The sequence below is a fragment of the Podarcis liolepis genome, assembly GCF_965112155.1.
Source record: "Podarcis liolepis genome assembly, chromosome: 13".
Taxonomy (NCBI): Eukaryota; Metazoa; Chordata; class Lepidosauria; order Squamata; family Lacertidae; genus Podarcis; species Podarcis liolepis.
The window spans coordinates 9,913,634-9,926,187 of NC_139573.1; the positions used below are offsets into that span (position 1 = coordinate 9,913,634).

The window sequence follows — 12,554 nt, forward strand, 5'->3', positions numbered from 1 at the left end:
GGTTTGGGCCAGTTTACAGTTTGGAGTTGTGTGCTCAGTGATCTATGCTTGTAAAGGAAACCAATGATGTTTAGATGTGGGTTCTCCCTCTCTGGTAAGTGTGTGTATGTGTGGAGGAATATAAAAAATTATCAGTCTGTTGCTCAAGACAGGCCACTAGCCATCTTAATTGCAGCTTTTCACCATCTTCACCAGAAGTTCCCAAAAGCTGCAATGGGGACTTGCTGTTGTGGGAAGTGATACATAAATTCAGCATGCTCAAAAATGTAAGCAATTATGACTGAAATCTCAATAGCTGTTGGGTTCAATGGGATTCTTAGTAACTAGTGAGTATGGCTTGATGGGCCTACATAGTGCTTTACCAGTCCCAGGACCAGTAGATACTATGCAAAATAAATGTCAAAGAAGTGAAAATAGGGTACAAACTCTTATATCCCATCTATAAATGGTTACTGGTGTAGATGTCTCCCAGCAGTATCTAGAATTCTAGATGAACTAGTATAGATAGGTCTGCTAATAGCTTTTCATTATCCACTCCTCAACAGAGGTGGAATCTCTTCTGTACAGAGGTAGCATAATTCTGAATACTCTCAGAGCTGGGGGAAGATAGCAGGGGATCGCTTTTGGGTTTATTTCCCTGAAATGGGCTTCTGGGGGGTCATTGGCTGACCACTTGGAAAAGAGAATCTGGGGACAGATAGAACCTCAGTCTGATCTTGATGAACACAGCTGTTGCCAATAGTTGGTGCCTTAGCCAATATCAGAACTGCAGGAAGGAAAACCCATGTTTCATAAACACTTCTGTATCTATCCACTGTCTACCAAATAACACTTCCCACCATATGTAGCTGGGAAATCTGTACCTATTTCACTTGGGCTTTAGTGACTGCATGGACAGAACTGGGTATTTGGTACATGGATAGAGAAGCAACCAAGTGACTATTAACAGCATCACTAAAGAACCTGCACTGATAACTTGTTTGATACTGGGCTAGATTTAGGTTTCAAGGACCTGAACTGCTTGGGCCTAGGTTACCTGGGAGGCAGCATAGATTGTCATAGAGATCAGAGACCATCCTTGTGCCACAGCCTGCAGATGTCCATCTAGCAACCACCACAGAGTGTCTTCTGTATTGATGCTCACACTCTGGAATGGCCCTCCTTCCTCCCCAAACCCCCACGGTCTGGCATGTACCAGCTGATATAATTTGAGTGCATACTTTTAAAAAAATAATGATCCTGTTCACCACGTCCTTTGCTGGCTTTTGATGCTGGCTGCTGTTGCATTTTAAGTATTAAGAACATAAACATAGGAAGAGCCTGGATCGGGTCAACGTCCCATCTAGTTTAGCATCCCCTTCTCTCAGTGGCCAATCGGATGCTTCTGGGAATCCAGCAGGCAGGACCTGAGCAAAAGATGTACCCTTCTGCTCTTTACAGCAACGTATTCAGAAGCTATACTGCACCAGACCCTCAGAATATAGCCATCGTGGCTGGTAGCCATTGATAGGTTCTCCATATATCTGTCCAGTCCTCTTAAAGCTGTCCAAGTTGATAGACCTGGGAGTGACGAAAAAAGTATTCGTACCAGCTGGTCTGTTTAGGTTTGATTTCATTTCTGCATCTTGCCTATTAATCATAGGACTCAGCAAACTTTTTCAGCAGGGGGCTGGTCCACTGTCCCTCAGACCTTGGGGGGGGGGGGCAGACGATATTTTTTTTTTGGGGGGGGGGACAAATTCCTATGTCCCACAAATAACCCAGAGATGCATTTTAAATAAAAGCACACATTCTGCTCCTGTGAAAACACCAGGCAGGCTCCACAAATAACCCAGAGAGGCATTTTAAATAAAAGTACACATTCTGCTCATGTAAAAACATGCTGATTCCCGGACCGTCCGCGGGCCGGATTGAGAAGGCGATTGGGCTGGATCTGGCCCCCGGGCCTTAGTTTGCCTACCCATGCGTTAATGTGTGTTGCCTTGAAGTGGAGGCATGATAGGTAATATATAGGTGTCTTAATAAATAAAAGTATTCAGTTTTGACTCTGGAAGACTCTCCCATTCAAAGAGGGTGTTGGAGGTCTTCAGTTGCCCCAGATTTCATTTCCAACCTGCCCACAACTAAAGCAGCCACGAAGTTATTCTTAGACCTTGCAGACTCCTTGAGTGGTGATATACTTAGCTATTCTCTGCTTCTCACCCCCCCCCCCACTTTGCACCTGCAGCCTCCATCTTGACTCCACGCAGCACCTTGAACCCTGCGCTTGCGGTCTAACGTTTTCTCCGCCTCCCTGGCTGCCTGCTCGAGCCCTGCCACGTGCCGTCTCTTTGAAGCTCCCCACCTCTCTGGAAAACAACCCTTGTTTTCGAGAGGAAGTGGTTTCTGTGGGGTGAGCTTCAAACGCTGACCCAGAAACACCCACACGCTTCTGACATCATGGAAGTGAGCTGGTTGGCTTTGACCCATTTAGGGGGTTGACATAGTTTCCACTTCCTGCTGCCTTGTTGCCACCTTACCTAGCTTGGGGTGGCGGGGAGAAGTTATTTTTGAGAATTAAAACTTAAATAGGGTCACTGGGTTAGGGGTTGAAGGCACCTGTTTGGCGGAGGCTAAAAATAAGCTCACGAGGTCAAGTTTCTAAAAGAAAGTGGGTCTTTGACCTAGGCTGGCTGAACATCAAAGTCTCCCCCCCCCCCCGGGTTGGCTGTGCACAAGTTATTCTCGGTCTTGCACACCAGTGCTAACTGCAGTTGCCCCCACAATAAGTCCACATCTGCTTTGTTGTTGTTTAGTTTTTTAGTCGTGTCCAACTCTTTGTGACCCCATGGACCAGAGCACGCCAGGCACTCCTGTCTTCCACTGCCTCCCACAGTTTGGTCCAACTCATGTTGGTAGCTTCGAGAACACTGTCCAACCATCTCGTCCTCTGTCGTCCCCTTCTCCTTGTGCCCTCCATCTTTCCCAACATCAGGGTCTTTTCCAGGGAGTCTTCTCTTCTCATGAGGTGGCCAAAGTATTAGAGCCTCAGCTTCACGATCTGTCCTTCCAGTGAGCACTCAGGGCTGATTTCCCTAAGAATGGATAGGTTTGATCTTCTTGCAGTCATAGTTCATTTTATTTGTGGATGATTCCTTGTGTAGAACATGTGACTATGAGTTAAGGGTATCTGAGCCATACATTTAAAACACTTCTTTATCAATCATGGCTTCCCCCACTGCATCCCGGGAAGTGTAGTTTGTTAGGGGTGCTGAGAATTGTCAGGAGACCCCTGTTCCCTTCATGGAATCAAAATCTCCAGAGTGCTTTAACAATCCCCTTTCCCGGAGAAATGGGAATTGTAGCTCTGTGAAGGAAATAAGGGTGCTGGGACTTGTTACGTGACTCCCTAACAAACTACAGTTCCCAGGATGCCTTGAGTGAAGCCATGGCTGTTAAAGTGGTATAATAGTGCTTTAAAGAGCCAGTGTGCTGTGGTGCTTAGAGTGCTGGAGTAAGACCTGGGAGACCCGGGTTCAAATCCTCTCTCGGTTGTGAAGCCTACTGGACCAGGCAGACACTCTCTCAGCCTAACCTTCCTCACAGAGTTGTTGGCAGAGTAAAATGGGGAGAAGTCTATGAGCCTCCGTGAGCTCTCAGGAGGAGATATAAATGTAATAAATGACAGATAAATGTTTGGTGTGGATGTGACCCAAGTCCCATTCATTGCACAACAGCTATGGGACTTAGGATAGGAGTGCCAACTTTAAGGTAAGCAGTGGAACAGATTCTAGAGTGGATGGGACACGAATAATACAATTGTTATTAATAATTATTATAGTTCTGCCTTTTAACAGTTGGGCAAGAGAGAGTTTTGCTGTCTTCTCTTGGTCTTGCCATGCCAAAATCCCCTCCACTAAGAGTGTGGACCCCTGACCCCTGCTGAATCTGATCATTATTCATCTATGCAGGAGAGAGCACTTTGCTGATGGGATGGATGGTGGTGTTATTTTTTTAAATAAATCAGTAAAGTATTATCTGAGACAAATAGGGATCTTACATGGCTACCAGCCGTGATGGTTTTGCTCTGCCTCCACAGAGAGAGTAATACCAGTTGCTGTAAATCATAGGAGGAGAGAGGGCTCTCCTGCCCAGGTCAAGCTTACCAGTTTCCCACAAGCCACAGTGAGAACTGGTTGCTGGACTCGATGGTCCATTGGCCTGATTCAGCAGGCTCTAACCTTTGTACGTCTTCTGCAGACACCGAACCCAGAAGACACCTGGATTTTCACTCCTCTGCTGATGTGCATTGGGCAGTTGTGATGGTAACTAATCAGATACGGAATCACAGAGTTGCAGGCCAGGGTGGAACAGCTCAGGCCGAAAGGCCAAATGTGGACCTCCAGGTCTGTCTATCTGGCCCTCAGGACTCACCCAAAGCTATTCTCCTTCACCAGCCCTGCTCCATAACCCTCCTTGGGTGTCTCTTGTCAGGCTGGGATGTGTGATAGAACTGCAAGAATGCTTCTTGCTGTCTGGATGGAAAACAAAGTGCATTGGTTCCCCCAAAGAATCCTGTACCCCTCGCAGGTATACAGTTCCCAGCCCATTCAACGCATTTTAGTTCCTACATTTCTTTGGGCATGTGCTTTAAATGCAAGGTGACTGAAATTCGTATCCATTGCTCCACCCATTTTTGTCTCTGGCCCTGCCCATCACTGCCACGTGACCCATGGACGATTTCCCCCAAAGGAATGTAGCCTGAAAAAACTTGGCTTCATTTCCAAACTCCTCTAATTGTTAAGAAGCGTTTCCTAGTGTTCAACTGAAATCCACCCTTCAGTAGTAACCTTAAGAGCATGAGATCCAAGGTCCTTTCACATATTACACTGGACACACACAGGTCCAAGCTATCTCTACGCATGTGCAAGCATTTGTGTGAAAGAGTGTACACATGTCATTTTGATGTGGGTTTAGGGCTGAAAACCTGGCTTAATGCCCAGCCAGGTTTCAATTCCAATAACTCTCACTAAAGAAAAATATGTATTGCATTGTAGGCAGATAAAGGACTGAGAAGGTGATTTTAACCTCTGGGAAAAACTTTGGAAAAATGATTTGAAGTTTACAGCATGTTATTCTTTGAAAATGTTTTACAGATGGTATTTAACTCCAACTAGGCTTGCTAAGATGTATACGACTGAATCAGATAAGTGCAATGAGGTTGAGGGAACATTCTTTCACATGTGGTGGACTTGTAAAGGGGTAAAAGAATATTCGGAAATTATCCATAATGAACTGGAAAAAAAGTTTAAAAGTACTTTTCCAAAAAAACCAGAGTCCTTTTTGTTGGGGATAATTCAGATGGATATTCCAAGTTGTAAAAAAAAAGGGGGGGGTATTTATGTATGCCAGTACTGCAGCCTGTATTTTGTTAGCCCAAAAATGGAAAACGAGCGAGGTCCCAACTAAAGATGAATGGTAACTTAAGTTGACAGAATATGCGCAGCTTGCAGAGAACTAGAACATATGTTTAGAGAAGATTGGAAAACATTTATTGAATATATGGGGGAAATTGTGTACACTTGAAAACATTGGCAGCAATAAGATAAATTCAACGGTGTAAATAAGTTTTGATGGATGTAATAATGGAATACTGAATGGTTTCATTTTTGTAAATTGTGCAGGGATCTATGATATGTAAAATGAACCATGGAAGGAGAAGAAGGGAAGTCACTGATATTTTAAGGATGTTTAAATGAATATTTTAAATGGTAAAACAGAAAAGTTAATAAAAAATATATGTAAAAAAAAGGGGGGGATTGAGAAGGCGATCAGGCCAATGGCCCATCAAGACCAGCTGCCCATTCTCAACATGGCCAACTAGATACCTATATGAAACCTATATGCAGGACCTGAGCACAAGATCGTTCTCACCACCTGTGGTTTCCAGCAACTGGTATTGTGAAGAATTTCTGCCTCTGACTGCAGAGGCAGAACCGAGCAATCATGTCTAGTTGCTATTGATGGGTTCTTCCCATCTCACCACAGCACTCTGGTTTGGAGGAAGCATACTCAAGGACAAGCCCTGCTCTTCATGCCAAAACCGCAACCTGGCAAAAGAAAGTACCCCTGGGCATGTGCAGAGTGCCTTCCCCTAACTTCACAGTAATTTCACTCACCTGCCTACCTATTATTGGAAGATGGGTTTCAAGATTAGAGTATTTGACTTGCAGACATATGAGGCCTCAACAGCTCTCATTTCAGTAATTAAGTAACAAGCAAATAACTTTTTCTCCCCCTTTCCTAGAGTTCCCACACTCCATCTCATTATGCCTCGAAGGGATGAAAATGCAATCTGGGTGTTTAGCTTTTGTGTCCTTATAACATTTGTATAAGGGCACATTGCTAACTTGGCGGAGGGGAGTCAAGAAATAACTAGCAAAATATGAGATCGAGTTCCCGAGGAGGGCAAACAGGATGTTGCAGACTGAGTTGAGGGATACAGTGGTACCTTGGGTTAAGAACTTAATTCATTCTGGAGGTCCGTTCTTAACCTAAAACTGTTCTTAACCTGAGGTACCACTTTAGCTAATGAGGCCTCCTGCAGTCATCGCGCCGCCAGCGATTGATTTTAGTTCTGAAGCAAAGTTCTTAACCCGAGGTACTATTTCGTTAGCGGAGTCTGTAACCTGAAGTGTCCGAATCTGAATCATCTGTAACCTGAAGTGTCTGTAACCCGAGGTACTATTGTAATTGTATGATATATTTTAGCATCGTGTTAACCTCTGACCCTTCCGGTCTCTCTCATTTCTTCCTCTTGGCTACAAATGTGAACTCTCCTTAGAAGCTACTTCTGAATAAGAATTCAGAACAACACATTTCACGCCTATGTTACTGTCGTTTCTGAATTTCTTATTTGTCTATCATGTAGCAGCAAGAACTTTCTGACAGCAAGAGTTGTTTGACAGTAGAACAGACTCCCTCAGAAAGTGCTGGGCTCTGCTTCATTGGAGGTTTGAAAGGAGAAGTTAGATGGCCATCTGCCATGGATGCTTCAGTTGAGATTCTTGTGTCGTGGGGGTTGGACTTGATCCGTCCTAACTCTACAATTCTAGTATTCTACCATTTCATTTTTGTGGACCAGTGGGCGGGGGTGGAGAAAAACCACCACATATTCATAGAATCATAGAGTTGGAAGAGACCACAAGGGCCATCGAGTCCAACCCCCTGCCAAGCAGGAAACACCATCAGAGCACTCCTGACATATGGTTGTCAAGCCTCTGCTTAAAGACCTCCCAAAGTAGGAGACTCCACCACACTCCTTGGCAGCAAATTCCACTGTCGAACAGCTCTTACTGTCAGGAAGTTCTTCCTAATGTTTAGGTGGAATCTTCTTTCATGTAGTTTGGATCCATTGCTCCGTGTCCGCTTCTCTGGAGCAGCAGAAAACAACCTTTCTCCCTCCTCTATGTGACATCCTTTTATATATTTGAACATGGCTATCATAAAGCACCAAACATGCATAGAGGATTTAAACATATACACTTTTAATATTCTGTAACAATACAGGATGCTTTGTGTCGGTTATATTCACAAGATAGTGCGATACAATGAAGCAGGATGTTGGTTTGTTGACGTTATCTCTCTCCCAGAGCTCATGAGCATTAAGCAGCTGTACAAAAAAAAAAGCAGAAATCCAGAAGTTGAAGCTTTTCCCCTGTCAGAATAAAAGCTGGCGGCACCCCTAGCTGAAAGGAGTGCAAGAGTACGGTTCTTTCCAAGCAGTTGTAGATGTTCCTCATGTACTGGAGATGACTTTGTACATGTCTCTGTTCTTCCACAATGTACCAGATATGTTCCCCATGTTTCTGCCATTTCTGAACTGGAAGAAGAGATTGAGAAATCCTGGTTATTATCTAGATCGGAAGCCATTGCATAGGCAGTTGCAGAAAGATGCATGCATCAAAGACAGGAAAACATACATTCAGCTACAGGGTTTATGGCTTTTGTTACAGGGAGTGAGGAAGGCAATCTGGTCCCCTAGATACTTTTGCAATTGCATAATAACAGAGCCCTGCAGAAGCAGACAAGGATGGAGAACCTGTGGTCCTTCAGATCTTGATGAGACTACAATTCCCATCAGTCCTGTGTAGCATCCCCAATGGCCAAGGATGATGGGAGTTGTAGTCCAGCAACATCTGGAGGGTCACAGGTTCCCTGCACCTGCTAAATAGATAAGGGAAAAGGTAAAGGACCGGTTAAGTCCAGTCAAAGGTGACTATTGGGCATCTCGTTTTTCAGGCTGAGGGAGCCAGCATTTGTCCACAGACAGATTTCCGGATCATGTGGCCAGCATGACTAAACCGCTTCTGGCACAATGCAACACTGTGATGAGTGCCAGAGAGCACAGCAATGCCATGCTATAAATGGACACCTTAACTCATTCATCCAACTCCCACCAATCCCAGCCATCATGGGCAATGGTCAGGGATGATGGGAGCTGTGGTCCCACATCTAGAGGGTCTGTTTAATCCAGCATCCCCCCACCCGGCAAGCAACATTGCCCAGCCCACAAATGTCTTTGTGAAGCCCACGAACAGATCAGCCCTCTCCATCCAGGATCCATGGACCTACTGGTCTCAGGTTGAAGGTCCCATTTGGCCTTCATGGACTGAAAGCCTCAGGATAATTCTTAGCCTCTGTGGATTTGTCTATCTCCCCATCTCAGGCAATGAATTCTATAAATTAAGCTTCCATAACTAATCCAGTTCTTCAGTCCAAAAGGATGTAAAATCAAACCCTAACACCTTGGTACCCATTCATCAGAACAGAGTTGGAGAGGACCTCCAGTCTGCAGGTCAACCAGCCAGTTTGCCCTGCGACACCACTTTCCCCAAACCACGCCCACCTGTCAATCAGCTGGTGGCATTAGGTGATGGGGGAGGGGCTCAGTCCTGCCTTGCTCAGCTTCCCCAGTGTGTTCCCAGTAGGGAATGCTCTGGCATAACAAAACCTCGGCAAAGAGCAGGATTGGCACCTCTGCTCATCAGCTGGTGAATGGAAAGTTCAAGCCTGCATGTTCCTTGTTGACCACTCCTCTCCAGCAGGTCAACTTTGGCATGGCGCTGACATCATCATGATGTCAGGTGGTGGTGGGGCCTTCTGGGAAAGTGGGGAGATTAAGAACTGCCACCACCTTCCAGGCCAAAAAGGTTCCTCACTCCTGTACCAGAGCACAAGGATAAGGAGCGACGATGGTTCCTCTGGGGCAACAGCCCAACTGATGGTGAACTGTGAATCACCGTGAGATACGGAGACCATATTAGGGAAAAAGCCAGAGCTCCAAAGACAACCTTCGCTGACCAGATACATTTTGGACCACAGCTCCCATCAGCCCCAGCCAGGACTCTTAAGTGAGTCTGTTCCTTGCTTACCTCAGCTAGACCAAGCGTGGAAGGTGAACAGCAGGTTGAAGGCAACACACTTGAGGAAAACGACTCGCAGTCCTAGCACGGTGAGGGAGAGGAGATTCAACCTCTCGTCTGATTAAAACAAAGGATGGGGGAAGAGAGAAAGAGAGAATAAATGTCACAAAAGAACAGGTGTCCGTTTGCAAGCTACTGTCATGGACAATTTGGACGATGAGTGTTGTTGTTTTTAAAGCAACGAGGTCTCTTCTGGACTCTCGCCATTTTTGTGGGAGGGATTCAATCACAAACTGGCATATTTAGGTTGGCCCAATTAAAGTGGATTGACGTGCTCAGATGCACGACGGAGAGGGCTCCTAGCCACAATGGCGACACCCTGTTGCCACAGTTGGAGGCAGAAATGCTTCTGAATAACGCTTGCTAGAGACTACAGGAGGGGAGAGGGCTCCTGTGCTCAAATCCTGTTTGCTGGCTTCCCACATGCAACTGTTCAGTCACTAGGCGAAAAGGATACTGGACCAGATGGGCCATTGGCCTGATCCAACGGGCTCTTCTTGCCTTCTTAAGCAACAAACCTACTTTTCTTTTTAGGCCAGAGTGTGCTATTATTACACCAATGGCATGTTGCAGAATACACCCCCCCTTTAATATTCTCACTGGGTCTGCTTTAGTCAAATTCTGGCAACTAATCTATAGAGAGCTAAGCCAGAATGGCTGGTTGTCAACCCTATTTGCTCACGGGGGCAAGATTATGATTTGATTTTCATTCGGTTCCCAGTCAAGTTGCACATCCCTTTTTGCACATAACGTACCTGTCTCAAAACCGCCTGTTGTCTTTTCTGAGCAGGTGGTTGCAGCCTCTGTAACAATGATGGGAATGACAATTAATGATGATGATAAAGGATTATTACATTTTCAGTTTTCATTGATTCTCTTTCCTTTATCAAATAATTTTTAGTGAAGTTTTAAAATTACAAGGAAAGGGGGGGATTGGAGAAAGGAAGGAGAGAAAGATGTTGCAAGAAAAGCATTAAGCAGCATCAATGCAGGCGTGAAACATGCATATAGCAAAATATGAGGTAAAAGGATGGGACTGAATTTCCTGATCCCTTGACCTCAGGAAGCAAGGCTGGTGACGAAGCTATTGCAGCTTCCAACCTGTACACCACAACTTGCCAGATGTGGTGTCTCCTCACTGAAATTGTTTTAGGTGGTTGGTAAGAAGAAAACTGGGACGCGGATGGTGCTGTGGGTAAATCCTCAGCGCCTAGGGCTTGCCGATCGCATGGTCGGCGGTTCGAATCCCCGCGGAGGGGTGAGCTCCCGTCTGCGGTCCCAGCTCCTGCCCACCTAGCAGTTCGAAAGCACCCCTAAAGGACAAGTAGATAAATAGGTACCGCTTTCTAGTGGGAAGGTAAACGGCGTTTCCGTGTGCTGTACTGGTGCAGGCTTGCCAGAGCAGCTTCGTCACGCTGGCCACGTGACCCGGAAGTGTCTCCGGACAGCGCTGGCCCCCGGCCTCTTAAGTGAGATGTGTGCACAACCCTAGAGTCGGACACGACTGGCCCGTACGGGCAGGGGTATCTTTAAGAAAAAAACTACCTTTTCTAAAAATGCTTTCACACCACTGTTCAGTTTTGGCTGGTTCGCCTTTGTGGACAGTTAAAGCACAAATAATCAATCAATTCTTTCCCCAAAATAATCCTGGGACACTGCAGATCACCCCTCACTGAGCTACAGTATCCAGCACTTTTGAGAAACTGCAGAATTATTCTGGGTTGAAATAATGTGATTTAAAGAATGTTTCTTTATGTGACCTTTGTTTTGATGGCTATTTTGGGTTGTGGTTATGGGGTCTTAGCACAGACGCCAACGGTTGTGGCTTCAGTGGGCACTGTTGTCTCCTCATTGCTTTTTAGCGTTTTGGATGGTAAGCTGCCTTGAGACTTTTTGAAGACCAGGCAGAATATATAGCTTTTCAGATCATCATCCAATTGGCTTGCAAACATTTACACAGTCTGCTTTTTACCTGCTGACTCCGATGGAAATCTATTGTTATTTTGCTCAGCATAACAACCATCAGCGTCTTTGTCTTTGCCCCAGATCACTTCGCCGTAGCTGGGTGTATCCTTGCCATTTTCTTTCACTACGACGACTGAGCCGTTGACCTTGTGTTCATCAATTCCATCAGCCCCCACTTTGATGGGTGCGGGGGAAAAGTCGGTGATAAGGCAGGCAGAAATGTCTCTGTCTCCTTCCTTGGATGACTGTAGTTTGTAGACGGAAGGCTCAGATGGCTCAAGCTCTGAATGGGGGGAAGCAAAGGATAACCAGAAGTTAGAAACTGCAGCTGAAATTGACATATGCCGTGAAAGTCAATGCCATACTAATAATGGGTAAAGGGGTGGGTGAGAGGCAGAATTAAATTATCCATCCATTCCGCAAAAATCTGACTCTGGTTACATATGATCTCCCCTCTCTCTTTCACCGGTCCTTCAAGAAAAAAGGCATTCAAGGCATCTCAGAATGAAAACTTATGGAAAACAATATAAAAATGCACCACTCAACAATAATCTTCAAAGAAAATATCAGAATAAATCAGTAGCAGAGAATCTCTGCCCCTCCAGATATTGTCATACTCCGACTCCCATCATCCCTGATCATTGGCCATGCTGGCTGTGGTGGGCTTATGGGAGCTGGAGTTTCTGGAGAGATTCCATTTATCCCTGGAATAAGCGGACTGAAGAAAGGTTTGTATCCAACTAAGTCTTAGGCCACTTTCACACCATGCACTTATAGTGATGCCACTTTAAACCGTCATGGCTTCCCCCAAAGGATTCTGGGAGCTGTAGTTTGGTAAAGGTGTAGAGAGTTGTTAGGAATCCCCTGATCACCTTGCAGAGCTACAATACCCAGCGTTCCCTGTAAAAATGGACTGATTGTTAAACAACTCACTGTAGCTGTGAGGGGAATAGAGGGTCTGCTAAGACCTCTCAGCACCTTCAGCAAACTACAGCTCCCAGAATCCTTTGGGTGGGTGGGTGGAAGCCATGACTGTTTAAGATGAATCATGAATCATAGAGCTAGTCCACCAATCTCGGAATGCAGGCATAATTGTATCATAGCACTATAAATGTATGGAATGAA

General features: G+C 45.4%; 1 gene segment (V, D, J or C); it reads right to left on the bottom strand.

The window, feature by feature from the left end:
• Window positions 1–7,504: 7,504 nt before the first annotated feature.
• Window positions 7,505–12,554, bottom strand: part of LOC310691403 (T cell receptor alpha chain MC.7.G5-like) — a 114,556-nt gene continuing 109,506 nt past the window's right edge. Inside the window, exons 4-7 of the C gene segment in view lie at window positions 11,437–11,712; window positions 10,220–10,267; window positions 9,414–9,521; window positions 7,505–7,861 (exon numbers count right to left, since the gene is read on the bottom strand).